Source organism: Phyllopteryx taeniolatus, unplaced genomic scaffold (genome assembly GCF_024500385.1).
Source record: "Phyllopteryx taeniolatus isolate TA_2022b unplaced genomic scaffold, UOR_Ptae_1.2 contig_110, whole genome shotgun sequence".
NCBI lineage: Eukaryota > Metazoa > Chordata > Actinopteri > Syngnathiformes > Syngnathidae > Phyllopteryx > Phyllopteryx taeniolatus.
The window spans coordinates 5,723-31,148 of NW_026902873.1; the positions used below are offsets into that span (position 1 = coordinate 5,723).

A 25,426-nucleotide genomic window follows, 5' to 3' on the forward strand; every position below is an offset into this window, starting at 1 on the left:
AGGTGCTTTTATTGTCAATTCTTCTATAAGCGTAACACCATACAGAGGATTGAAATTATGGTACTCAAGGGCCGGCTGTGCTACAAAAGGCAGAACAAATAATAACATCAATATAAAAAGCTAAATAAAATACATAATAGCAAAGAAGTCATTTAGCTCATTTGGCAGGGTGGTGGAGCTGTCGCAGGTCTGTGGTGAGGGTTTATAGTCCGTAATGGTCTGAATACCACGCCACAGACTCCTGGTGTCACTGCTGTCACTGAAGCGGTGGGCGATCTTCCTGGAGTACTCCCTCTTGGCCTCCTTGATGCCACGGGACAAATTGGCCCAGGCTGTCCTCAGGCCCTCCCAGATCTAAAAGCCGTTTTGCGGACCTTCAGTAGTCTGTAGACCTCCCCCAACAGCCATGGCTTCTGATTATCACGGACAGTGATGGACTTAGTGGTGGTGACATCATCCATGCACTTGCTGATGTGGGCAGTAAAAGTCTCTGTTTACCCCGAACTGCAAAGATTTTCTGCTTAATTTGTCTCTTGTTTTCATTTCACTTGTTATAACAAACAGTTATATGCAAATGTTAGCTAACTATGCGTCCGTCCGTCTATTTATATTTTCATTAGCAAGCAAATCTATCCATCTCTCTGCCCATCTATCTTTAAAGTAACAGTTACCCCCCAAACCCTGTTTGTAGTGTAGACATATAAAGATATGTGCAAAAGTTAAAAAGCCCAGACTCCTTCAGAGAGGATTGTATAGGAAAACAAACTATTATGAAAATGAAGTGTAGTAATGGGGTGAGTAATGATTTATCCATGCTCTGTTTGGGACTATAATTTTAAATAGGTAAATTGGTTTGTTTTGCTAGCAAACCCATTGTAAAATAGTGTGCATTATCATAAACAATACTTTTATATAGTGGTAATACACTTATGCAATCGTTTAAAATGTGTGTCAATAATATGGTTGTGGTAATGCTAAAATTAGGTGGTTTTCCCTGGGACATCCCTACTTTTCGGCCATACTACATCGACAATGCCCGATCTCGGCTGATCATGTAAGGGGCCTTAACAGATGGGGACCAGAAATAGGCCGCTGCCTTTTGAGTGGCCCCAATGTAGTCATTTATGAACTCACATTTATTTCAGTATGCTCGGTGCTGTTCATTGTCATCCCAAATGCATTCAAACTGGCACTCAGGTGAGTGAACTCAGTAAGCGCTGATTTGTAGATGGACTACTACTCGGCTTCTCTCCAGATTGCGAATTTTACTGACTTCATCCTGCAATAGTTACAAAAATACATATTAGTTCAGAATGCATGTTTGAAGCTGAACAATGAGTACAGTTGCGGAAAAAAACGTGCATACCTTTAATAAAAACAGTTTGCATGGGCACAGGCCATGTCCCATGCAGCCGCACCATCCTAACTGCATGCATCTTATTTGGGCCAAATAGACATTAAAATAATACCTGTAATTGTACAGAATGTGTGTGCGTGTGTGTGTGTGTGTGTGTGTGTGTGTGTGTGCGCTTAACAGAAGTACTAAACTGTGTTTAAGAAAAGGAAACCGCTGTGACAATATGCAGTTTGAATATTTAATTGGGATTTTTTTTCAGATACCAAAAGAGGCAACCCGCACCATTCCACACTTTGAGAACCACTGCTCTATGCTGTTCATTTATACTTAATTGTTGTCCATGTGACCCTCAAGGTACACTTATTGATGCATTTAAAATTGGGGAGGGATAAATCATCTCCATCATCTGTCTTTATGTCTGTTACATAGGACTTGCTTCTACTGCTGTTTAAATGTCCGATCACGATGTTTTGAGCAAAGGCCGTACTGAACCAAGTGACTTAAAATGATAAAGGATCAAGGATCAATTCACTGTGATTATATAGTGATTTTGACCGAGCAATAAACACACATTCATTTACACATTTCTGCATTGTACCTGTGTTGAGTCATGCATGTGAAAATGACGACTCCATGTGGACCATAATAATACTGCAATGCACTTCAAATATACACAATGGTAACAGTATTTATTCGTTACGTTATTTGAAAGCATATTTATCTAACTTAACAATCATGTGTCAACTTGTACACACACACACAAAAAAAAACTGTAGTTATTTGAACCGGTGACCGATCACCGGATGGCACCGTACAACGGCCACAAATAGAATCACGAAGCAGTTGGTCCGTGACACTGATGCAAACTAAGTACAGTAGCGGTGCTTGTGACTGCGACTGGGACTGCCAGGACAGAACATTTTATCACAAAAAGTGTGACCAAAAAAGAAATAAAAGGAGTGTGACCCTAGTTGGGTGTTAGTATTTTTAAACACAAAAGACAAAAGTGTCTTAATTTTTACATGTTTTGTTATTTAATTTCCAGTATTCGTATCATATTCTTTGACCACCAACGATCGAATCAATTCGATCTCTTACTCTATGTACTAATTCCAAAATAGTCCAATAGTCTAGTCAGCTGAGATACCCGCGACCCCAGAGAAGATAAGTGGGTCAGAAAATAGATGGATGGATATTTATAATATATATGTATATATTATAACCATTTATCGAAGTGTTCTGAATAAAGAAATATATTTTTAAAAATTCTCTTGCAACCATCCCAAAAATTGTGTATCGAAACCGTCAGAATCTGTGATATGTACCGTATCGCTAACTTGGTGTATGGATACAGACCTTGTGTGTGTGTGTGTGTGTGTGTGTGTGTATATATATATATATATATATACGGGAAGCATCCAGGTTGGAGAGGTGGAACCACTACCAGGTCTGGGAGGAGTTGCTGCCAACAACTCGACGAGAGAGACTGTCAGGTTTCGGCGGGCCTTTGCCCACTATATATCATCCATTTCCTGAGCCGCTTATCCTCACAAGGGTAGTGCTGGAGCCTATCCCAGCTATCTTTGGGCAGGAGGCGGGGTACACCCTGAACTGGTTGCCAGCCAATCGCAGGGCACATACAAACAAACAACCATCCGCACTCACATTCACACCGAGGGGCAATTTAGAGACTTCAATTAACCTACCGTGTTTTTGGGATGTGGGAGGAAACCGGAGTGCCCGGAGAAAACCCACGCAGGCACGGGGAGAACATGCAAACTCCACACTGGCGGGGACGGGGATTGAACCCCGGTCCTCAGAACTCATTTATATTAAGATGTATATTTAACATTTAGATTTAATATTATATCTAAATTACCCATAGGTGTGCATGTGAGCGCAAATGGTTGTTTGTTTGTATGTGCCCTGCGATTGGCTGGCAACCAGTTCAAGGTGTACCCCGCCTCCTGCCCGATGATAGCTGGGATAGGCTCCAGCACGCCCGTGACCCTAGTGAGGAGAAGCGGCTCAGAAAATGGATGGATGGATGTTTACATTTAACATTTGGATATAAATTAACATTTAGATTTAAGTTTTATATTTAGATATATATTTAACATTGAAAAGTAATAATTTCAATTTACATTTAACATTTAGGTTTATGATTTAGGTGTAACATTTAATAGTTGGATTTAACTATAAAAAAGGCCAACTCAGCCTTAGGTAAAGCGCTGCGCTGTGGCCCCCTCCAAAAGTAACTGCCGTTACCAGGAGCTGACCACTGAGGACCCCAGCCGCATGTCAAGGTTGGAGGTTCTCCTCGCAAGGAGGCTGGGCCTGAGACTTCCCCCCACCCCGGTGGCACGTGAGGCTGGTGATCATAATGTCGGGTTTTTCCTATTTGGTTTCTTCTCGACCAGCAATGCGGTTACTTCTGGCCATTGCTCGTCACACGGTCATCGTCACAAGGAATATATAGTTGCATGACAAGGGCACCGGCAATCATTGGGCGATCTACATGCCTGCTCTGCCAGCCGTTTTGTGGACTGTATAGCAAAAAACAATGGCCTTGTGAGTTTCGCGGAATGGTCACCTCACTTTTTATTTTTAGTTTTTTGATTACATTAGGCGGCACGGGGCGGCACGGTGGGCGACTGGTTAGAGCGTCAGCCTCACAGTTCTGAGGACTGGGTTCAATCCCCGGCACCGCCTGTGTGGAGTTTGCATGTTCTCCCCGTGCCTGCGTGGGTTTTCTCCGGGCACTCCGGTTTCCTCCCACATCCCAAAAACATGCATTAAGTGGAGACTCTAAATTGCCCGTAGGTGTGACTGTGAGTGTGAATGGTTGTTTGTTTGTATGTGCCCTGTGATTGGCTGGCAACCAGTTCAGGGTGTACCCTGCCTCCTGCCCATGACAGCTGGGATAGGCTCCAGCACCCCCGCGACCCTAGTGAGGAGAAGCGGCTCAGAAAATGGATGGATGGATGGATAGGCGGCACGGTGTCGACTGGTTAGAGCGTCAGCCTCACAGTTCTGAGGACCGGCCCTGCCTGTGTGGAGTTTGCATGTTTGCACAAGTCTTAATTGCACAATTTTTCTGATGGAGAGTAAGACGTAAAATGATAGCAGTTCCACAGCATCCTATGGGCAGACAAAAGATAACAGAGAGCAAGCTCCAGATAGCAGAGGATGGTTTCGATCCATCGACCTCTGGGTTATGGGCCCAGCACGCTGTTCGGGTTGTCTCATGGCTGGATCAGGCGACAAGACACATTTGGTCTTTCTAGATGACACTATGTCAGACTACTGCCTCCAAGTCTTGCCGTTTCTTGGGCAGACACGACTCGACATTTTTTCCGATAGCACCCTATCCTGTCTTTTACCATCACTGGGCTTTTTCTTGTCAAATCAAACACTGTCCGAGAGGTGGAAGCAGAAAACGTGTCACCGGTCAACGCGACGTGACACACTCGTTACGATAACAACAATGCGCCGCGCCAATGTCTTGTTTCTGTGTGTGCGTGTGCATGTGAGTGACTGTGGGGGGACAAAATGAGGAAAAACCTGTTCGTCACTGGTGCTCGGGAGAGAACGTTCATTGAAGAATTGCTTGATGTATGTTCACGTACTTTTCATACGATACGGCTCGCAAGCAGGCAACAAAATGTTATGTACCCTAGCAATCGCAAACACATACGGTTGTACGTAAAAATGGCGGCGTCACGTCGAATCATGCCCTAAAGCTTCGATATTGGTTTGTGCATGAGAATAAATGTTAACAACGGCGCACAAGTATGTTGACAACGGCAAGCACTGGAGGCGATGCGCCGGTTACAATACAAAATCCAACTGGTCTCCATCAAGTTGCGCTGCCGGAGAGTTGTTGATATGTCACACTGCACGGAAGATATCCCCCCAAAAAAATTTGCCAGATCATTTTGGCGTCGTAGGGCCAAATAATTTGTCGTGGATTATATCACACAACAAGAAGTTTTGTTGTTCCCGACATATGTCGGTACCCGATCTGGAAAATTGGCAGCGATAGCTCATCGGGCCAATATTGGACGTAAAATCATTTTGTTTGATCTAGGCATAAGAAGAATATTCTCTCAGCCAATGAATTGCAGTTGTAGTCTTAAGTGATTTAGGAGCTCTGTTTTCCACATATTTCATGTCAATGTTGGCTATGATAGGGAAGTCCGGGGATCCCATCATTTTACTTACTTGGTCGGGCTTACATTTACCAATAAAATTCCCCTTACAAAGATGGGGTTTTCAGGTAGTGTGGCCGAGCGGTCCAAGGCGCTGGATTAAGGCTCCAGTCTCTCAGGAGGCGTGGGTTCAAATCCCACCACTGCCAGTTCCTTGTCAATATAGTTGATATCTTAATATTTTGTCATTGGCTCCGACAAGGCGCTTGGGACAATAGATATTTTTGGCCACAAAAAAGTAGAGCTCTTTGCCGTTCTGTTTGAATTTTTGCTTGTCGCCGTAAAATATTAGCTCCCCTGAAAGTGTTTGCCTTAAAGTCATTACCTTTGTCTTTCACGCTGAACTGTTGTGCCACCTCTATGGATACTGACAGAGTGATTTTAAATTGACAGAACAGTGAAAAAAATGACGATTTTTTTTTTTTTCAGTAAGAAGTGAATTAGGAAAGGTTCACGACCCGTGGGCCTCATCCAATGAGTTGACAAGTCTTAATTGCACAATATTTCTCACGAAGAGGAAGACGTAAAATGGTAGCAGTTCCACAGCATCCTATGAGGAGACACAAGATAACAGAGCGCAACCTCCAGATAGCAGAGGATATCAGCCGCCAGCAACGGGGATGTTCGGGTTGTCTCTTGGCTGGATCAGGAGACAAGACACATTTGGTCTTTCCCGATGACACTATGTCAGACTACTGCCACCAAATCTTGCCGTTTCTCGGGCAGACACTCCTCGACATTTTTTTCGATAGCACCCTATCCCGTCTTTTACCATCACTGGGCTTTTTCTTGTCAAATCAAACACTGTCCGAGAGGTGGAAGCAGAAAACGTGTCACCGGTCAATGCGACGGGACACACTCGTTACGATGGTGACGACAACAACAATGCGCCGCACCAATGTCTTGTTTCTGTGTGCGTGTGCGTGTGCATGTGAGTGACTGTGGGGAGACAAAATGAGGAAAAACCTGTTCGTCGCTGGTGCTCGGGAGAGAACGTTCATTGAAGGATTGCTTGAGGTATGTTCACGTACTTTTCATACAATACGGCTCGCAAGCAGGCAACAAAATGTTATGTACCCTAGCAAGCGCAAGCACATACGGTTGTACATAAAAATGGCGGCGTCACGTCGAATCATGCCCTAAAGCGACGGTAAACATTGGTTTGTGCATGAGAATAAATGTGAACAACGGCGCGGAAGTATGTTGACAATGGCAAGCACTGGAGGAGATGCGCCGGTTACAATACACAATCCTACTGGTCTCCATCAAGTTGCGCTGCCGGAGAGTTGTTGATATGTCACACTGCACGGAAGATATCCAAACAAAACAATTTGCCAGATCATTTTGGCGTCGTAGGGCCAAATCGTTTGTCGTGGATTATATCACACAACAAGAAGTTTTGTCGTTCCCGACATATGTCGGGACCCGATCTGGAAAATTGGCTGCGATAGCTAATCGGGCCAATATTGGATTTAAAATCATTTTGTTTGATCTAGGCATAAGAAGAATATTCTCTCAGCCAATGAATTGCAGTTGTAGTCTTAAGAGATTTAGGAGCTCTGCTTTCCACATATTTCATGTCAAGGTTGGCTGTGATTGGGAAGTCCGTTGATCCCATTATTTTACCTTGGTCTGGCTTACATTTACCAATAAAATTCCCCTTACAAAGATGGGGTTTTCAGGTAGTGTGGCTGAGCGGTCCAAGGCGCTGGGTTAAGGCTCCAGTCTCTCAGGAGGCGTGGGTTAAAATCACACCACTGCCAGTTCCTTGTCAATATAGTTGATGTCTTACTATTTTGTCATTGGCTCCGACAAGGGGCTTGGGACAATAGATATTTTTGGCCACAAAAAAGTCGACCTCTTTGCTGTTCTGTTTGGATTGTTTGCTTGTCGCCGTAAAATATTAGCTCCCCTGAAAGTTTTTGCCTTAAAGTCAATACCTTTGTCTTTCACGCTGAACTGTCGTGCCACCGATATGGGTACTGACAGAGTGATTTTAAATTGACAGAACAGTGAAAAAAATGACGATTTTATTTTATTCAGCAAGAAGTGAATTGAGGAAAGGTTCACGACCCGTGGGCCTCAGCCAATGAGTTGACAAGTCTTAATTGCACAATATTTCTAACTAAGAGTAAGACGTAAAATGATAGCAGTTCCACAGAATGCTATGAGCAGACACGAGATAACAGAGAGCAAGCTCCAGATAGCAGAGGATGGTTTCGTTCCATCGACCTCTGGTTTATGGGCCCAGCACGGTTCCGCTGCGCCACTCTGCTCTCTGGTCATTGTAGTTTGTATGTACTCTTTTACCGTCTGACAAATAGCCGCCAGCAACGGGGATGTTCGGGTTGTCTCATGGCTGGATCAGGCCACAAGACACATTTGGTCTTTCTAGATGACACTATGTCAGACTACTGCCTCCAAGTCTTGCCGTTTCTCGGGCAGACACGACTCGACATTTTTTCCGATAGCACCCTATCCCGTCTTTTACCATCACTGGGCTTTTTCTTGTCAAATCAAACACTGTCCGAGAGGTGGAAGCAGAAAACGTGTCACCGGTCAACGCGACGTGACACACTCGTTACGATAACAACAATGCGCCGCGCCAATGTCTTGTTTCTGTGTGTGCGTGTGCATGTGAGTGACTGTGGGGGGACAAAATGAGGAAAAACCTGTTCGTCACTGGTGCTCGGTAGAGAACGTTCATTGAAGAATTGCTTGATGTATGTTCACGTACTTTTCATACGATACGGCTCGCAAGCAGGCAACAAAATGTTATGTACCCTACCAATCGCAAACACATACGGTTGTACGTAAAAATGGCGGCGTCACGTCGAATCATGCCCTAAAGCTTCGATATTGGTTTGTGCATGAGAATAAATGTTAACAACGGCGCACAAGTATGTTGACAACGGCAAGCACTGGAGGCGATGCGCCGGTTACAATACAAAATCCAACTGGTCTCCATCAAGTTGCGCTGCCGGAGAGTTGTTGATATGTCACACTGCACGGAAGATATCCCCCCAAAAAAATTTGCCAGATCATTTTGGCGTCGTAGGGCCAAATAATTTTTCGTGGATTATATCACACAACAAGAAGTTTTGTTGTTCCCGACATATGTCGGTACCCGATCTGGAAAATTGGCAGCGATAGCTCATCGGGCCAATATTGGACGTAAAATCATTTTGTTTGATCTAGGCATAAGAAGAATATTCTCTCAGCCAATGAATTGCAGTTGTAGTCTTAAGTGATTTAGGAGCTCTGTTTTCCACATATTTCATGTCAATGTTGGCTATGATAGGGAAGTCCGTTGATCCCATTATTTTACCTTGGTCTGGCTTACATTTACCAATAAAATTCCCCTTACAAAGATTGGGTTTTCAGGTAGTGTGGCTGAGCGGTCCAAGGCGCTGGGTTAAGGCTCCAGTCTCTCAGGAGGCGTGGGTTCAAATCCCACCACTGCCAGATCCTTGTCAATATAGTTGATATCTCAATATTTTGTCATTGGCTCCGACAAGGCGCTTGGGACAATAGATATTTTTGGCCACAAAAAAGTAGAGCTCTTTGCCGTTCTGTTTGGATTATTTGCTTGTCGCCGTAAAATATTAGCTCCCCTGAAAGTGTTTGCCTTAAAGTCATTACCTTTGTCTTTCACGCTGAACTGTTGTGCCACCTCTATGGATACTGACAGAGTGATTTTAAATTGACAGAACAGTGAAAAAAATGACGATTTTATTTTTTTTTCAGTAAGAAGTGAATTAGGAAAGGTTCACGACCCGTGGGCCTCATCCAATGAGTTGACAAGTCTTAATTGCACAATATTTCTCACGAAGAGGAAGACGTAAAATGGTAGCAGTTCCACAGCATCCTATGAGCAGACACAAGATAACAGAGCGCAACCTCCAGATAGCAGAGGATATCAGCCGCCAGCAACGGGGATGTTCGGGTTGTCTCTTGGCTGGATCAGGAGACAAGACACATTTGGTCTTTCCCGATGACACTATGTCAGACTACTGCCACCAAATCTTGCCGTTTTTCGGGCAGACACTCCTCGACATTTTTTCCGATAGCACCCTATCCCGTCTTTTACCATCACTGGGCTTTTTCTTGTCAAATCAAACACTGTCCGAGAGGTGGAAGCAGAAAACGTGTCACCGGTCAATGCGACGGGACACACTCGTTACGATGGTGACGACAACAACAATGCGCCGCACCAATGTCTTGTTTCTGTGTGCGTGTGCGTGTGCATGTGAGTGACTGTGGGGAGACAAAATGAGGAAAAACCTGTTCGTCGCTGGTGCTCGGGAGAGAACGTTCATTGAAGGATTGCTTGAGGTATGTTCACGAACTTTTCATACAATACGGCTCGCAAGCAGGCAACAAAATGTTATGTTCCCTAGCAAGCGCAAGCACATACGGTTGTACGTAAAAATGGAAAATTGGCTGCGATAGCTAATCGGGCCAATATTGGACAAAAAAGTTGAGCTCTTTGCCGTTCTGTTTGGATTATTTGCTTGTCGCCGTAAAATATTAGCTCCCCTGAAAGTGTTTGCCTTAAAGTCATTACCTTTGTCTTTCACGCTGAACTGTTGTGCCACCTCTATGGATACTGACAGAGTGATTTTAAATTGACAGAACAGTGAATAAATGATTTTTTTTTTTCAGTAAGAAGTGAATTGAGGAAAGGTTCACGACCCGTGGGCCTCAGCCAATGAGTTGACAAGTCTTAATTGCACAAATTTTCTGATGAAGAGTAAGACGTAAAATGATAGCAGTTCCACAGCATCCTATGGGCAGACAAAAGATAACAGAGAGCAAGCTCCAGATAGCAGAGGATGGTTTCGATCCACCGACCTCTGGGTTATGGGCCCAGCACGCTTCCGCTGCGCCACTCTGCTCTCTGGTCATTGTAGCTTGTATGTACTCTTTTACCGTCTGACAAATAGCCGCCAGCACCGGGGATGTTCGGGTTGTCTCATGGCTGGATCAGGCGACAAGACACATTTGGTCTTTCTAGATGACACTATGTCAGACTACTGCCACCAAATCTTGCCATTTCTCGGGCAGACACGACTCGAGATTTTTTCCGATAGCACCCTATCCCGTCTTTTACAAAACTGGGCTTTTTCTTGTCAAATCAAACACTGTTCGAGAGGTGGAAGCAGAAAACGTGTCACCGGTCAATGCGACGGGACACACTCGTTACGATGGTGACGACAACAACAATGCGCCGCACCAATGTCTTGTTTCTGTGTGCGTGTGCATGTGAGTGACTGTGGGGAGACAAAATGAGGAAAAACCTGTTCGTCGCTGGTGCTCGGGAGAGAACGTTCATTGAAGGATTGCTTGAGGTATGTTCACGTACTTTTCATACAATACGGCTCGCAAGCAGGCAACAAAATGTTATGTACCCTAGCAAGCGCAAGCACATACGGTTGTACATAAAAATGGCGGCGTCATGTCGAATCATGCCCTAAAGCGACGGTAAACATTGGTTTGTGCATGAGAATAAATGTGAACAACGGCACGGAAGTATGTTGACAATGGCAAGCACTGGAGGAGATGCGCCGGTTACAATACACAATCCTACTGGTCTCCATCAAGTTGCGCTGCCGGAGAGTTGTTGATATGTCACACTGCACGGAAGATATCAAAAAAAAACAATTTGCCAGATCATTTTGGCGTCGTAGGGCAAAATCGTTTGTCGTGGATTATATCACACAACAAGAAGTTTTGTTGTTCCCGACATATGTCGGGACCCGATCTGGAAAATTGGCAGCGATAGCTCATCGGGCCAATATTGGACGTAAAATCATTTTGTTTGATCTAGGCATAAGAAGAATATTCTCTCAGCCAATGAATTGCAGTTGTAGTCTTAAGTGATTTAGGAGCTCTGTTTTCCACATATTTCATGTCAATGTTGGCTATGATAGGGAAGTCCGTTGATCCCATTATTTTACCTTGGTCTGGCTTACATTTACCAATAAAATTCCCCTTACAAAGATTGGGTTTTCAGGTAGTGTGGCTGAGCGGTCCAAGGCGCTGGGTTAAGGCTCCAGTCTCTCAGGAGGCGTGGGTTAAAATCACACCACTGCCAGTTCCTTGTCAATATAGTTGATGTCTTACTATTTTGTCATTGGCTCCGACAAGGCGCTTGGGACAATAGATATTTTTGGCCACAAAAAAGTAGAGCTCTTTGCCGTTCTGTTTGGATTATTTGCTTGTCGCCGTAAAATATTAGCTCCCCTGAAAGTGTTTGCCTTAAAGTCATTACCTTTGTCTTTCACGCTGAACTGTTGTGCCACCTCTATGGATACTGACAGAGTGATTTTAAATTGACAGAACAGTGAAAAAAATGACGATTTTATTTTTTTTTCAGTAAGAAGTGAATTAGGAAAGGTTCACGACCCGTGGGCCTCATCCAATGAGTTGACAAGTCTTAATTGCACAATATTTCTCACGAAGAGGAAGACGTAAAATGGTAGCAGTTCCACAGCATCCTATGAGCAGACACAAGATAACAGAGCGCAACCTCCAGATAGCAGAGGATATCAGCCGCCAGCAACGGGGATGTTCGGGTTGTCTCTTGGCTGGATCAGGAGACAAGACACATTTGGTCTTTCCCGATGACACTATGTCAGACTACTGCCACCAAATCTTGCCGTTTTTCGGGCAGACACTCCTCGACATTTTTTCCGATAGCACCCTATCCCGTCTTTTACCATCACTGGGCTTTTTCTTGTCAAATCAAACACTGTCCGAGAGGTGGAAGCAGAAAACGTGTCACCGGTCAATGCGACGGGACACACTCGTTACGATGGTGACGACAACAACAATGCGCCGCACCAATGTCTTGTTTCTGTGTGCGTGTGCGTGTGCATGTGAGTGACTGTGGGGAGACAAAATGAGGAAAAACCTGTTCGTCGCTGGTGCTCGGGAGAGAACGTTCATTGAAGGATTGCTTGAGGTATGTTCACGAACTTTTCATACAATACGGCTCGCAAGCAGGCAACAAAATGTTATGTTCCCTAGCAAGCGCAAGCACATACGGTTGTACGTAAAAATGGAAAATTGGCTGCGATAGCTAATCGGGCCAATATTGGACAAAAAAGTTGAGCTCTTTGCCGTTCTGTTTGGATTATTTGCTTGTCGCCGTAAAATATTAGCTCCCCTGAAAGTGTTTGCCTTAAAGTCATTACTTTTGTCTTTCACGCTGAACTGTTGTGCCACCTCTATGGATACTGACAGAGTGATTTTAAATTGACAGAACAGTGAATAAATGATTTTTTTTTTTCAGTAAGAAGTGAATTGAGGAAAGGTTCACGACCCGTGGGCCTCAGCCAATGAGTTGACAAGTCTTAATTGCACAAATTTTCTGATGAAGAGTAAGACGTAAAATGATAGCAGTTCCACAGCATCCTATGGGCAGACAAAAGATAACAGAGAGCAAGCTCCAGATAGCAGAGGATGGTTTCGATCCACCGACCTCTGGGTTATGGGCCCAGCACGCTTCCGCTGCGCCACTCTGCTCTCTGGTCATTGTAGCTTGTATGTACTCTTTTACCGTCTGACAAATAGCCGCCAGCAACGGGGATGTTCGGGTTGTCTCATGGCTGGATCAGGCGACAAGACACATTTGGTCTTTCTAGATGACACTATGTCAGACTACTGCCACCAAATCTTGCCATTTCTCGGGCAGACACGACTCGACATTTTTTCCGATAGCACCCTATCCCGTCTTTTACCATCACTGGGCTTTTTCTTGTCAAATCAAACACTGTTCGAGAGGTGGAAGCAGAAAACGTGTCACCGGTCAATGCGACGGGACACACTCGTTACGATGGTGACGACAACAACAATGCGCCGCACCAATGTCTTGTTTCTGTGTGCGTGTGCATGTGAGTGACTGTGGGGAGACAAAATGAGGAAAAACCTGTTCGTCGCTGGTGCTCGGGAGAGAACGTTCATTGAAGGATTGCTTGAGGTATGTTCACGTACTTTTCATACAATACGGCTCGCAAGCAGGCAACAAAATGTTATGTACCCTAGCAAGCGCAAGCACATACGGTTGTACATAAAAATGGCGGCGTCATGTCGAATCATGCCCTAAAGCGACGGTAAACATTGGTTTGTGCATGAGAATAAATGTGAACAACGGCACGGAAGTATGTTGACAATGGCAAGCACTGGAGGAGATGCGCCGGTTACAATACACAATCCTACTGGTCTCCATCAAGTTGCGCTGCCGGAGAGTTGTTGATATGTCACACTGCACGGAAGATATCAAAAAAAAACAATTTGCCAGATCATTTTGGCGTCGTAGGGCAAAATCGTTTGTCGTGGATTATATCACACAACAAGAAGTTTTGTCGTTCCCGACATATGTCGGGACCCGATCTGGAAAATTGGCTGCGATAGCTAATCGGGCCAATATTGGATTTAAAATCATTTTGTTTGATCTAGGCATAAGAAGAATATTCTCTCAGCCAATGAATTGCAGTTGTAGTCTTAAGAGATTTAGGAGCTCTGCTTTCCTCATATTTCATGTCAAGGTTGGCTGTGATTGGGAAGTCCGTTGATCCCATTATTTTACCTTGGTCTGGCTTACATTTACCAATAAAATTCCCCTTACAAAGATGGGGTTTTCAGGTAGTGTGGCTGAGCGGTCCAAGGCGCTGGGTTAAGGCTCCAGTCTCTCAGGAGGCGTGGGTTAAAATGACACCACTGCCAGTTCCTTGTCAATATAGTTGATGTCTTACTATTTTGTCATTGGCTCCGACAAGGGGCTTGGGACAATAGATATTTTTGGCCACAAAAAAGTCGACCTCTTTGCTGTTTTGTTTGGATTGTTTGCTTGTCGCCGTAAAATATTAGCTCCCCTGAAAGTGTTTGCCTTAAAGTCAATACCTTTGTCTTTCACGCTGAACTGTCGTGCCACCGATATGGGTAATGACAGAGTGATTTTAAATTGACAGTGAAAAAAATGACGATTTTATTTTATTCAGCAAGAAGTGAATTGAGGAAAGGTTCACGACCCGTGGGCCTCAGCCAATGAGTTGACAAGTCTTAATTGCACAATATTTCTAACTAAGAGTAAGACGTAAAATGATAGCAGTTCCACAGAATCCTATGAGCAGACACGAGATAACAGAGAGCAAGCTCCAGATAGCAGAGGATCGTTTCTATCAATCGACCTCTGGGTTATGGGCCCAGCACGCTTCCGCTGTACCACTCTGCTCTCTGGTCATTGCAGTTTGTATGTACTCTTTTACCGTCTGACAAATATTAGCCGCCAGCAACGGGGATGCTCGGGTTGTCTCATGACTGGATCAGGCGACAAGACACATTTGGTCTTTCTAGATGACACTATGTCAGACTACTGCCTCCAAGTCTTGCCGTTTCTCGGGCAGACACGACTCGACATTTTTTCCGATAGCACCCTATCCCGTCTTTTACCATCACTGGGCTTTTTCTTGTCAAATCAAACACTGTCCGAGAGGTGGAAGCAGAAAACGTGTCACCGGTCAATGCGACGGGACACACTCGTTACGATGGTGACGACAACAACAATGCGCCGCACCAATGTCTTGTTTCTGTGTGCGTGTGCATGTGAGTGACTGTGGGGAGACAAAATGAGGAAAAACCTGTTCGTCGCTGGTGCTCGGGAGAGAACGTTCATTGAAGGATTGCTTGAGGTATGTTCACGTAATTTTCATACAATACGGCTCGCAAGCAGGCAACAAAATGTTATGTACCCTAGCAAGCGCAAGCACATACGGTTGTACATAAAAATGGCGGCGTCACGTCGAATCATGCCCTAAAGCGACGGTAAACATTGGTTTGTGCATGAGAATAAATGTGAACAACGGCGCGGAAGTATGTTGACAATGGCAAGCACTGGAGGAGATGCGCCGGTTACAATACACAATCCTACTGGTCTCCATCAAGTTGCGCTGCCGGAGAGTTGTTGATATGTCACACTGCACGGAAGATATCAAAAAAAAACAATTTGCCAGATCATTTTGGCGTCGTAGGGACAAATCGTTTGTCGTGGATTATATCACACAACAAGAAGTTTTGTCGTTCCCGACATATGTCGGGACCCGATCTGGAAAATTGGCTTCGATAGCTAATCGGGCCAATATTGGATTTAAAATCATTTTGTTTGATCTAGGCATAAGAAGAATATTCTCTCAGCCAATGAATTGCAGTTGTAGTCTTAAGAGATTTAGGAGCTCTGCTTTCCACATATTTCATGTCAAGGTTGGCTGTGATTGGGAAGTCCGTTGATCCCATTATTTTACCTTGGTCTGGCTTACATTTACCAATAAAATTCCCCTTATAAAGATGGGGTTTTCAGGTAGTGTGGCTGAGCGGTCCAAGGCGCTGGGTTAAGGCTCCAGTCTCTCAGGAGGCGTGGGTTAAAATCACACCACTGCCAGTTCCTTGTCAATATAGTTGATGTCTTACTATTTTGTCATTGGCTCCGACAAGGGGCTTGGGACAATAGATATTTTTGGCCACAAAAAAGTCGACCTCTTTGCTGTTTTGTTTGGATTGTTTGCTTGTCGCCGTAAAATATTAGCTCCCCTGAAAGTGTTTGCCTTAAAGTCAATACCTTTGTCTTTCACGCTGAACTGTCGTGCCACCGATATGGGTAATGACAGAGTGATTTTAAATTGACAGTGAAAAAAATGACGATTTTATTTTATTCAGCAAGAAGTGAATTGAGGAAAGGTTCACGACCCGTGGGCCTCAGCCAATGAGTTGACAAGTCTTAATTGCACAATATTTCTAACTAAGAGTAAGACGTAAAATGATAGCAGTTCCACAGAATCCTATGAGCAGACACGAGATAACAGAGAGCAAGCTCCAGATAGCAGAGGATCGTTTCTATCAATCGACCTCTGGGTTATGGGCCCAGCACGCTTCCGCTGTACCACTCTGCTCTCTGGTCATTGCAGTTTGTATGTACTCTTTTACCGTCTGACAAATATTAGCCGCCAGCAACGGGGATGCTCGGGTTGTCTCATGGATGGATCAGGCGACAAGACACATTTGGTCTTTCTAGATGACACTATGTCAGACTACTGGCTCCAAGTCTTGCCGTTTCTCGGGCAGACACGACTCGACATTTTTTCCGATAGCACCCTATCCCGTCTTTTACCATCACTGGGCTTTTTCTTGTCAAATCAAACACTGTCCGAGAGGTGGAAGCAGAAAACGTGTCACCGGTCAACGCGACGTGACACACTCGTTACGATAACAACAATGCGCCGCGCCAATGTCTTGTTTCTGTGTGTGCGTGTGCATGTGAGTGACTGTGGGGGGACAAAATGAGGAAAAACCTGTTCGTCACTGGTGCTCGGGAGAGAACGTTCATTGAAGAATTGCTTGATGTATGTTCACGTACTTTTCATACGATACGGCTCGCAAGCAGGCAACAAAATGTTATGTACCCTAGCAATCGCAAGCACATACGGTTGTACGTAAAAATGGCGGCGTCACGTCGAATCATGCCCTAAAGCTTCGATATTGGTTTGTGCATGAGAATAAATGTTAACAACGGCGCGCAAGTATGTTGACAACGGCAAGCACTGGAGGCGATGCGCCGGTTACAATACAAAATCCAACTGGTCTCCATCAAGTTGCGCTGCCGGAGAGTTGTTGATATGTCACACTGCATGGAAGATATCCCCCCCAAAAAATTTGCCAGATCATTTTGGCGTCGTAGGGCCAAATAATTTGTCGTGGATTATATCACACAACAAGAAGTTTTGTTGTTCCCGACATATGTCGGTACCCAATCTGGAAAATTGGCTGCGATAGCTCATCGGGCCAATATTGGACGTAAAATCATTTTGTTTGATCTAGGCATAAGAAGAATATTCTCTCAGCCAATGAATTGCAGTTGTAGTCTTAAGTGACTTAGGAGCTCTGTTTTCCACATATTTCATGTCAATGTTGGCTATGATAGGGAAGTCCGGGGATCCCATCATTTTACTTACTTGGTCGGGCTTACATTTACCAATAAAATTCCCCTTACAAAGATGGGGTTTTCAGGTAGTGTGGCCGAGCGGTCCAAGGCGCTGGATTAAGGCTCCAGTCTCTCAGGAGGCGTGGGTTCAAATCCCACCACTGCCAGTTCCTTGTCAATATAGTTGATATCTTAATATTTTGTCATTGGCTCCGACAAGGCGCTTGGGACAATAGATATTTTTGGCCACAAAAAAGTAGAGCTCTTTGCCGTTCTGTTTGGATTATTTGCTTGTCGCCGTAAAATATTAGCTCCCCTGAAAGTGTTTGCCTTAAAGTCATTACCTTTGTCTTTCACGCTGAACTGTCGTGCCACCGATATGGGTACTGACAGAGTGATTTTAAATTCACAGAACAGTGAAAAAAATGACGATTTATTATTTTTTTTCAGTAAGAAGTGAATTAGGAAAGGTTCACGACCCGTGGGCCTCAGCCAATGAGTTGACAAGTCTTAATTGCACAATATTTCTCACGAAGAGGAAGACGTAAAATGGTAGCAGTTCCACAGCATCCTATGAGCAGACACAAGATAACAGAGCGCAAGCTCCAGATAGCAGAGGATATCAGCCGCCAGCAACGGGGATGTTCGGGTTGTGTCTTGGCTGGATCAGGAGACAAGACACATTTGGTCTTTCCCGATGACACTATGTCAGACTACTGCCACCAAATCTTGCCGTTTCTCGGGCAGGCACTACTCGACATTTTTTCCGATAGCACCCTATCCCGTCTTTTACCATCACTGGGCTTTTTCTTGTCAAATCAAACACTGTCCGAGAGGTGGAAGTAGAAAACGTGTCACCGGTCAACGCGACGCGACACACTCGTTACGATGGTGACGACAACAACAATGCGCCGCGCCAATGTCTTGTTTCTGTGTGTGCGTGTGCATGTGAGTGACTGGGGGGACAAAATGAGGAAAAACCTGTTCGTCACTGGTGCTCGGGAGAGAACGTTCATTGAAGAATTGCTTGATGTATGTTCACGTACTTTTCATACGATACGGCTAGCAAGCAGGCAACAAAATGTTATGTTCCCTAGCAAGCGCAAGCACATACGGTTGTACGTAAAAATGGAAAATTGGCTGCGATAGCTAATCGGGCCAATATTGGACAAAAAAGTTGAGCTCTTTGCCGTTCTGTTTGGATTATTTGCTTGTCGCCGTAAAATATTAGCTCCCCTGAAAGTGTTTGCCTTAAAGTCATTACCTTTGTCTTTCACGCTGAACTGTTGTGCCACCTCTATGGATACTGACAGAGTGATTTTAAATTGACAGAACAGTGAATAAATGTTTTTTTTTTTTCAGTAAGAAGTGAATTGAGGAAAGGTTCACGATGATAGCAGTTCCACAGCATCCTATGGGCAGACAAAAGATAACAGAGAGCAAGCTCCAGATAGCAGAGGATCGTTTCTATCAATCGACCTCTGGGTTATGGGCCCAGCACGCTTCCGCTGTACCACTCTGCTCTCTGGTCATTGCAGTTTGTATGTACTCTTTTACCGTCTGACAAATATTAGCCGCCAGCAACGGGGATGCTCGGGTTGTCTCATGGCTGGATCAGGCGACAAGACACATTTGGTCTTTCTAGATGACACTATGTCAGACTACTGCCTCCAAGTCTTGCCGTTTCTCGGGCAGACACGACTCGACATTTTTTCCGATAGCACCCTATCCCGTCTTTTACCATCACTGGGCTTTTTCTTGTCAAATCAAACACTGTCCGAGAGGTGGAAGCAGAAAACGTGTCACCGGTCAACGCGACGTGACACACTCGTTACGATAACAACAATGCGCCGCGCCAATGTCTTGTTTCTGTGTGTGCGTGTGCATGTGAGTGACTGTGGGGGGACAAAATGAGGAAAAACCTGTTCGTCACTGGTGCTCGGGAGAGAACGTTCATTGAAGAATTGCTTGATGTATGTTCACGTACTTTTCATACGATACGGCTCGCAAGCAGGCAACAAAATGTTATGTACCCTAGCAATCGCAAGCACATACGGTTGTACGTAAAAATGGCGGCGTCACGTCGAATCATGCCCTAAAGCTTCGATATTGGTTTGTGCATGAGAATAAATGTTAACAACGGCGCGCAAGTATGTTGACAACGGCAAGCACTGGAGGCGATGCGCCGGTTACAATACAAAATCCAACTGGTCTCCATCAAGTTGCGCTGCCGGAGAGTTGTTGATATGTCACACTGCATGGAAGATATCCCCCCAAAAAAATTTGCCAGATCATTTTGGCGTCGTAGGGCCAAATAATTTGTCGTGGATTATATCACACAACAAGAAGTTTTGTTGTTCCCGACATATGTCGGTACCCAATCTGGAAAATTGGCTGCGATAGCTCATCGGGCCAATATTGGACGTAAAATCATTTTGTTTGATCTAGGCATAAGAAGAATATTCTCTCAGCCAATGAATTGCAGTTGTAGTCTTAAGTGACTTAGGAGCTCTGTTTTCCACATATTTCATGTCAATGTTGGCTATGATAGGGAAGTCCGGGGATCCCATCATTTTACTTACTTGGTCGGGCTTACATTTACCAATAAAATTCCCCTTACAAAGATGGGGTTTTCAGGTAGTGTGGCCGAGCGGTCCAAGGCGCTGGATTAAGGCTCCAGTCTCTCAGGAGGCGTGGGTTCAAATCCCACCACTGCCAGTTCCTTGTCAATATAGTTGATATCTTAATATTTTGTCATTGGCTCCGACAAGGCGCTTGGGACAATAGATATTTTTGGCCACAAAAAAGTAGAGCTCTTTGCCGTTCTGTTTGGATTATTTGCTTGTCGCCGTAAAATATTAGCTCCCCTGAAAGTGTTTGCCTTAAAGTCATTACCTTTGTCTTTCACGCTGAACTGTCGTGCCACCGATATGGGTACTGACAGAGTGATTTTAAATTCACAGAACAGTGAAAAAACTGACGATTTATTTATTTTTTTTCAGTAAGAAGTGAATTAGGAAAGGTTCACGACCCGTGGGCCTCAGCCAATGAGTTGACAAGTCTTAATTGCACAATATTTCTCACGAAGAGGAAGACGTAAAATGGTAGCAGTTCCACAGCATCCTATGAGCAGACACAAGATAACAGAGCGCAAGCTCCAGATAGCAGAGGATATCAGCCGCCAGCAACGGGGATGTTCGGGTTGTGTCTTGGCTGGATCAGGAGACAAGACACATTTGGTCTTTCCCGATGACACTATGTCAGACTACTGCCACCAAATCTTGCCGTTTCTCGGGCAGGCACTACTCGACATTTTTTCCGATAGCACCCTATCCCGTCTTTTACCATCACTGGGCTTTTTCTTGTCAAATCAAACACTGTCCGAGAGGTGGAAGTAGAAAACGTGTCACCGGTCAACGCGACGCGACACACTCGTTACGATGGTGACGACAACAACAATGCGCCGCGCCAATGTCTTGTTTCTGTGTGTGCGTGTGCATGTGAGTGACTGGGGGGACAAAATGAGGAAAAACCTGTTCGTCACTGGTGCTCGGGAGAGAACGTTCATTGAAGAATTGCTTGATGTATGTTCACGTACTTTTCATACGATACGGCTCGCAAGCAGGCAACAAAATGTTATGTTCCCTAGCAAGCGCAAGCACATACGGTTGTACGTAAAAATGGAAAATTGGCTGCGATAGCTAATCGGGCCAATATTGGACAAAAAAGTTGAGCTCTTTGCCGTTCTGTTTGGATTATTTGCTTGTCGCCGTAAAATATTAGCTCCCCTGAAAGTGTTTGCCTTAAAGTCATTACCTTTGTCTTTCACGCTGAACTGTTGTGCCACCTCTATGGATACTGACAGAGTGATTTTAAATTGACAGAACAGTGAATAAATGTTTTTTTTTTTTCAGTAAGAAGTGAATTGAGGAAAGGTTCACGATGATAGCAGTTCCACAGCATCCTATGGGCAGACAAAAGATAACAGAGAGCAAGCTCCAGATAGCAGAGGATAGTTTCGAACCATCGACCTCTGGGTTATGGGCCCAGCACGCTTCCGCTGCGCCACTCTGCTCTCTGGGCATTGTAGTTTGTATGTACTCTTTTACCGTCTGACAAATAGCCGCCAGCAACGGGGATGTTCGGGTTGTCTCATGGCTGGATCAGGCGACAAGACACATTTGGTCTTTCTAGATGACACTATGTCAGACTACTGCCACCAAATCTTGCCGTTTCTCGGGCAGACACGACTCGACATTTTTTCCGATAGCACCCGATCCCGTCTTTTACCATCATTGGGCTTTTTCTTGTCAAATCAAACACTGTCCGAGAGGTGGAAGCAGAAAACGTGTCACCGGTCAATGCGACGGGACACACTCGTTACGATGGTGACGACAACAACAATGCGCCGCACCAATGTCTTGTTTCTGTGTGCGTGTGCATGTGAGTGACTGTGGGGAGACAAAATGAGGAAAAACCTGTTCGTCGCTGGTGCTCGGGAGAGAACGTTCATTGAAGGATTGCTTGAGGTATGTTCACGTACTTTTCATACAATACGGCTCGCAAGCAGGCAACAAAATGTTATGTACCCTAGCAAGCGCAAGCACATACGGTTGTACATAAAAATGGCGGCGTCACGTCGAATCATGCCCTAAAGCGACGGTAAACATTGGTTTGTGCATGAGAATAAATGTGAACAACGGCGCGGAAGTATGTTGACAATGGCAAGCACTGGAGGAGATGCGGCGGTTACAATACACAATCCTACTGGTCTCCATCAAGTTGCGCTGCCGGAGAGTTGTTGATATTTCACACTGCACGGAAGATATCCAAGGAAAACAATTTGCCAGATCATTTTGGCGTCGTAGGGCCAAATCGTTTGTCGTGGTTTATATCACACAACAAGAAGTTTTGTCGTTCCCGACATATGTCGGGACCCGATCTGGAAAATTGGCTGCGATAGCTAATCGGGCCAATATTGGATTTAAAATCGTTTTGTTTGATCTAGGCATAAGAAGAATATTCTCTCAGCCAATGAATTGCAGTTGTAGTCTTAAGAGATTTAGGAGCTCTGCTTTCCACATATTTCATGTCAAGGTTGGCTGTGATTGGGAAGTCCGTTGATCCCATTATTTTACCTTGGTCTGGCTTACATTTACCAATAAAATTCCCCTTACAAAGATGAGGTTTTCAGGTAGTGTGGCTGAGCGGTCCAAGGCGCTGGGTTAAGGCTCCAGTCTCTCAGGAGGCGTGGGTTAAAATCACACCACTGCCAGTTCCTTGTCAATATAGTTGATGTCTTACTATTTTGTCATTGGCTCCGACAAGGGGCTTGGAACAATAGATATTTTTGGCCACAAAAAAGTCGACCTCTTTGCTGTTTTGTTTGGATTGTTTGCTTGTCGCCGTAAAATATTAGCTCCCCTGAAAGTGTTTGCCTTAAAGTCAATACCTTTGTCTTTCATGCTGAACTGTCGTGCCACCGATATGGGTACTGACAGAGTGATTTTAAATTGACAGAACAGTGAAAAAAATGACGATTTTATTTTATTCAGCAAGAAGTGAATTGAGGAAAGGTTCACGACCCGTGGGCCTCAGCCAATGAGTTGACAAGTCTTAATTGCACAATATTTTTAACTAAGAGTAAGACGTAAAATGATAGCAGTTCCACAGAATCCTATGAGCAGACACGAGATAACAGAGAGCAAGCTCCAGATAGCAGAGGACCGTTTCTATCAATCGACCTCTGGGTTATGGGCCCAGCACACTTCCGCTGTACCACTCTGCTCTCTGGTCATTGCAGTTTGTATGTACTCTTTTACCGTCTGACAAATATTAGCCGCCAGCAACGGGGATGCTCGGGTTGTCTCATGGCTGGATCAGGCGACAAGACACATTTGGTCTTTCTAGATGACACTATGTCAGACTACTGCCTCCAAGTCTTGCCGTTTCTCGGGCAGACACGACTCGACATTTTTTCCGATAGCACCCTATCCCGTCTTTTACCATCACTGGGCTTTTTCTTGTCAAATCAAACACTGTCCGAGAGGTGGAAGCAGAAAACGTGTCACCGGTCAATGCGACGGGACACACTCGTTACGATGGTGACGACAACAACAATGCGCCGCACCAATGTCTTGTTTCTGTGTGCGTGTGCATGTGAGTGACTGTGAGGAGACAAAATGAGGAAAAACCTGTTCGTCGCTGGTGCTCGGGAGAGCACGTTCATTGAAGGATTGCTTGAGGTATGTTCACGTAATTTTCATACAATACGGCTCGCAAGCAGGCAACAAAATGTTATGTACCCTAGCAAGCGCAAGCACATACGGTTGTACATAAAAATGGCGGCGTCACGTCGAATCATGCCCTAAAGCGACGGTAAACATTGGTTTGTGCATGAGAATAAATGTGAACAACGGCGCGGAAGTATGTTGACAATGGCAAGCACTGGAGGAGATGCGGCGGTTACAATACACAATCCTACTGGTCTCCATCAAGTTGCGCTGCCGGAGAGTTGTTGATATGTCACACTGCACAGAAGATATCAAAAAAAAACAATTTGCCAGATCATTTTGGCGTCGTAGGGCCAAATCGTTTGTCGTGGATTATATCACACAACAAGAAGTTTTGTCGTTCCCGACATATGTCGGGACCCGATCTGGAAAATTGGCTTCGATAGCTAATCGGGCCAATATTGGATTTAAAATCATTTTGTTTGATCTAGGCATAAGAAGAATATTCTCTCAGCCAATGAATTGCAGTTGTAGTCTTAAGAGATTTAGGAGCTCTGCTTTCCACATATTTCATGTCAAGGTTGGCTGTGATTGGGAAGTCCGTTGATCCCATTATTTTACCTTGGTCTGGCTTACATTTACCAATAAAATTCCCCTTATAAAGATGAGGTTTTCAGGTCGTGTGGCTGAGCGGTCCAAGGCGCTGGGTTAAGGCTCCAGTCTCTCAGGAGGCGTGGGTTAAAATCACACCACTGCCAGTTCCTTGTCAATATAGTTGATGTCTTACTATTTTGTCATTGGCTCCGACAAGGGGCTTGGGACAATAGATATTTTTGGCCACAAAAAAGTCGACCTCTTTGCTGTTTTGTTTGGATTGTTTGCTTGTCGCCGTAAAATATTAGCTCCCCTGAAAGTGTTTGCCTTAAAGTCAATACCTTTGTCTTTCACGCTGAACTGTCGTGCCACCGATATGGGTAATGACAGAGTGATTTTAAATTGACAGAACAGTGAAAAAAATGAAGATTTTATTTTATTCAGCAAGAAGTGAATTGAGGAAAGGTTCACGACCCGTGGGCCTCAGCCAATGAGTTGACAAGTCTTAATTGCACAATATTTCTAACTAAGAGTAAGACGTAAAATGATAGCAGTTCCACAGAATCCTATGAGCAGACACGAGATAACAGAGAGCAAGCTCCAGATAGCAGAGGATCGTTTCTATCAATCGACCTCTGGGTTATGGGCCCAGCACGCTTCCGCTGTACCACTCTGCTCTCTGGTCATTGCAGTTTGTATGTACTCTTTTACCGTCTGACAAATATTAGCCGCCAGCAACGGGGATGCTCGGGTTGTCTCATGGCTGGATCAGGCGACAAGACACATTTGGTCTTTCTAGATGACACTATGTCAGACTACTGCCTCCAAGTCTTGCCGTTTCTCGGGCAGACACGACTCGACATTTTTTCCGATAGCACCCTATCCCGTCTTTTACCATCACTGGGCTTTTTCTTGTCAAATCAAACACTGTCCGAGAGGTGGAAGCAGAAAACGTGTCACCGGTCAACGCGACGTGACACACTCGTTACGATAACAACAATGCGCCGCGCCAATGTCTTGTTTCTGTGTGTGCGTGTGCATGTGAGTGACTGTG

General features: G+C 44.7%; 5 non-coding genes across 5 annotated transcripts; 4 read left to right on the plus strand and 1 right to left on the minus strand.

The window, feature by feature from the left end:
- Positions 1–5,635: 5,635 nt before the first annotated feature.
- On the plus strand, positions 5,636–5,717 carry trnal-aag (transfer RNA leucine (anticodon AAG)). Its single transcript has one exon. It is a non-coding gene; the product is annotated as a tRNA-Leu (tRNA).
- A 3,234-nt stretch (positions 5,718–8,951) lies between these two features.
- trnal-aag (transfer RNA leucine (anticodon AAG)) lies at positions 8,952–9,033 on the plus strand. Its single transcript has one exon. It is a non-coding gene; the product is annotated as a tRNA-Leu (tRNA).
- An 8,597-nt stretch (positions 9,034–17,630) lies between these two features.
- On the plus strand, positions 17,631–17,712 carry trnal-aag (transfer RNA leucine (anticodon AAG)). The gene has a single exon. It is a non-coding gene; the product is annotated as a tRNA-Leu (tRNA).
- A 2,469-nt stretch (positions 17,713–20,181) lies between these two features.
- Positions 20,182–20,263, plus strand: trnal-aag (transfer RNA leucine (anticodon AAG)). The gene has a single exon. It is a non-coding gene; the product is annotated as a tRNA-Leu (tRNA).
- A 1,285-nt stretch (positions 20,264–21,548) lies between these two features.
- On the minus strand, positions 21,549–21,620 carry trnam-cau (transfer RNA methionine (anticodon CAU)). The gene has a single exon. It is a non-coding gene; the product is annotated as a tRNA-Met (tRNA).
- Between the last annotated feature and the right edge of the window lie 3,806 nt (positions 21,621–25,426).